General features: G+C 41.2%; 1 long non-coding RNA gene across 1 annotated transcript; it reads right to left on the reverse strand.

The window, feature by feature from the left end:
• Window positions 1–223: 223 nt before the first annotated feature.
• LOC124983664 (uncharacterized) lies at window positions 224–3,253 on the reverse strand. The gene is made up of 3 exons (XR_007108477.1): window positions 3,137–3,253; window positions 1,507–1,693; window positions 224–450 (listed from the first exon to the last, which is right to left on the reverse strand). It is a non-coding gene; the product is annotated as an uncharacterized LOC124983664 (long non-coding RNA).
• Between the last annotated feature and the right edge of the window lie 496 nt (window positions 3,254–3,749).

Consider the following 3,749-nt stretch of genomic DNA (forward strand, 5'->3'; position numbering starts at 1 on the left):
AATACTATATCATGCATTTTTACATGCAATGAGTCTGGGTAATGCTACTTTAAAGCCAGTGTGATGGCTGAGGAGTTTTCATAGGGAAGCTCAGAGTGTTCGTCCACTTGGATTATGAGTACTCCTGCATTGTACATTCCATCTTGTGAAGGCATTTAGTTAAACTCTTCCCACCTGCCCCACTGGACAAAATCATGAAAGCATAAAAGGAATCCACATGCCTGAATCACGCCTGAAAACCACACATGCCTGAATCACGTTGGCCACTCTGAATTATCACAGATCGCTCAGGCAGAAAGGACACGGAAGAGGAGCAAATCAGGTGGAGACTGGGTGGAGACTCTCACTCAGATTGACACAGGATTCTGTCCGTGTTTCCTTAGTTCCTGAAACCCCTGAGGTCTTCTATGTCATTTCCTGAGTAAAGCCTTCCTCTGCTGCTCTTCTTGCCTGCCAATCAAACCATGATATTTGAATAAATCCAGGGGAGGAAAAAAGTTTTAGGTCCCAGTTCCCTTAGGGTTTGTTGTGATACACTGTGACCTTTTCTAGGTCTGTGCTTTCCATCATATCAGACCCTGTCCCTAACCCCAGGCAAGCCTTCTCATTTTCCATTACACTGATTCACATGGACTTCATTTACTTTGTGCCTGTCACGGTCATGTACCTAGAGGTGCCTGCATACTGCCTCTTCTTGGATGCACTGGACAATGAACTCAGGATGTGTCTTGTGAGGAGGGGTCCTGGTGTATTTCTCTCCATTTTCCTGTCATTGCAAGGCAATGGCTACAATCACCACATAGAGAAGGAGAGAAACCATTCCATTGAGTTCAGTGCCCAAGAGGTGGACCCCACCTTCACCATGACTCATGTTTTTGTGGTCATTCTGTCTCTCAGGCTGGTTAAAGCCTCCTGAGATTCTCAGACTTCCTTTGTGCCTGGATCTCCTTCTCCTTCTTTGGGCCCAAAGGTTGTGGGGTCAGTGACCAACAGCACTTCATGGTCACATTCTGCTCCTTTTAGCATGTCCAAAGGCCCCACATTACTTACACTTCACCTGTGGTTGAAAAGGTCAAGCTTTCAAGAATCAACAACACCACAGTCAGTTCTGCAGTGTCAAGATTAAGATACGTTTTCGTGTCTCAGTTTAGTATTGTTTCAAGATAGGACACAGTCCTCTGAACCAAGAATTCCTGAGCTCTGAAGAACCTAGAAGGTTTTCTGTAATCACATGTTATATCGAGGCACTAGAAGGAAGCATTGAGGGATCCGAGTTTGAGGACACCAAGCTAGATTTCAAAAAAGGATGAATAGATCCCATATTGTTAGACAAAGTGTCTCCTCACATAAATGGAGTGGCCTAATCTACCTGTGAGGAGGTCCCAGGCAGGGTCTCATGGGTTGGGAAGGGACAATTGAGAAGTAGAGGCAGAACCTTTGATTATCTAACTGAGACTCTGACCCATGTCACCACCTAGCTTTCCATTTGCACAAATCTCCACTGACCCTGGGGTCCTCCTCCTCTGGTGGTGGCATCCTGGTCTTCACATCTCCCTTCTGCTTGATGTTGATGCTGGTGCTTCTCATACTGGATTTTAATGAGCCTCTGGGTTGAAGGCTGTGAGGAACCACCTGCTCACTGCCTCATGTTCTTGGAGTCAAGTCCTTCCTCCAATACTGAGACTAGGATTTCCTGAGTAACAGAGAAAATATATTCATGAACACAGAAAAAATGGATCTCTTTGGGCTTTCCTCACAAGTGGCTATTGATTAAGTCCATGATCATTGATTAGATCAGTAGAACAGTTGGAAGGCAACTGGGTATGGGAGGGAAGGAGGAGAAGGGCAACTACTGAGTCTGAGCTAGAACTAATGACATTCCTTGCTTTCAAAATCATGTTGAAATGAATGCATAATTTGTGTAATTAAAATAGCCAATATAAAAAAAAAGAGAGAGTTGTAGCTTCAATAACTACAACCACAAAAAGAAACAAAAGATGAAGGGAGGTTATCATAATATATACAATTAAAGATAAAAGGAGTTTTCTACTGATACCAGAGAAATTCAGAGCATGATTACCATCTTTTCTTTTCTTTAACAAAACCTGTGACCATGAACTGGAAATTCTAATAGAAATGGAAGGATTTTTCCACACGTATAACCTACCAGAATAAACCTTGAAAAATATTCCAGACACTACAGAATTACCAAATACACAATTTGGTCAGTGCTAATGATTGTGCCAGAAGAGAAAAGCTAAGGACTGGATGGGTTCACCACTGAGTTACACCAAACTTTGAAAAGCGTCCTATAGCAAGGCTTCTTGAAAGCTTCCACAGAAATGAAAATAAGGACATCATTGCAAGTGCATTCTATGTGGAAGTAGGATTCTCCACCAAAACATGACATAGGAAAAGAGAACAAAGACATGATAGATATTCAGTTACAGAGAACAGTGAAATCCTATCATTTTCAAATAAATTAAGGGTGGAATCAAAGAACATCTTTCGCTAGAGTGAGAAAACAGCAGTTTCAGTGTGGAAACTAAGAGAGGAAGATGACCAAAATGTTGAAGAGGGATTTCAAGGGGCAGGGAAGGGGATGGGAATGAAGGACAGAGGGGAGGGGGAAACGTATCACAGAAGGGTGGGTGCACATGACCCAGGGCTCACATGTGCATGTGTGGAAATATCACAGTGAATGGCATTAACTTCCTCTATTTAGATGGGTTCATCACTATTATTTGAATATGAATGATAAAAATCTCCAGTTTTCACACCCATTCACTACCTGCCCACAGAATCAGAATGCAGGAGTAAATATGACCTCACATTTTAATAGTTTTTAAGTGATTTAAATATAGAACAATTTATTTTATCCTTCTCAGTAGAAACACAATTTAAAATGAAATCAATTACAGTAAAATAAATTCCATGCTTGTATGAATATATCAGAATACATTCTACTGTCATGTGTAACTGAAACAAACCAATAAAAAATAAAAAAAGAATAGTTACAAGTTAAATAAAAGGACACAGCCCTTAGCCGAGCACTTAACTCTCTGGCATTTTGTTCTCTTCACTCTGTGAATAATTCCAGCAATAATCTGAAGAATATCATGCAAAGGAAACCAACCAGAGATCCTGCTGTCCTGCTCTTTTCTGTCAGCAGACTGTCAGACAGGTGGCTGCAAGACACACAGCACAGGAGGAGATGCAGCCTGCAGGATGCCAGGGAAAGGTCAGTGAGGGAGGGTCCCTGCCCTGGATATTTTTACTGCCCCAAAGTCACATGCTCTACCTCTTCAGCTAATGTACTTAACCATATCCCAAAGGGGGAATTTCCTGTTAATCAAAGACTCACACCTGTGCATCCCATGACTCTACCCAGGGTAGCTGATTTGATCATCATGCGTCCTAGATCCAGCCTGCTTCACTGATCACTCTGTCAAAAATTTTGAGCCAATTCTGTTTCATACAGATTTAAAATCAACAAGTTTAAAATCAACAGTATGATTTGCAATTTGATCTAAATAGCTCTTGGTGTTCATGAATGTTGTTTATGAGGTCTGAAAGATTCTTTTCTGCCATTTTACTTAATGAGAGACATAAATTGATATGCTTCAATTTCTTAGGAGAAATATATTTGTTATGCATGATTTGAAGTCCAGCTTATGTTAAAAAGACTATTTCTTTTCTGGCAGAGGTCCTAATGACACTTCCTTGTATGGAAAGGTCAACAATGACCC

Source organism: Sciurus carolinensis, chromosome 4 (genome assembly GCF_902686445.1).
Source record: "Sciurus carolinensis chromosome 4, mSciCar1.2, whole genome shotgun sequence".
Taxonomy (NCBI): domain Eukaryota; kingdom Metazoa; phylum Chordata; class Mammalia; order Rodentia; family Sciuridae; genus Sciurus; species Sciurus carolinensis.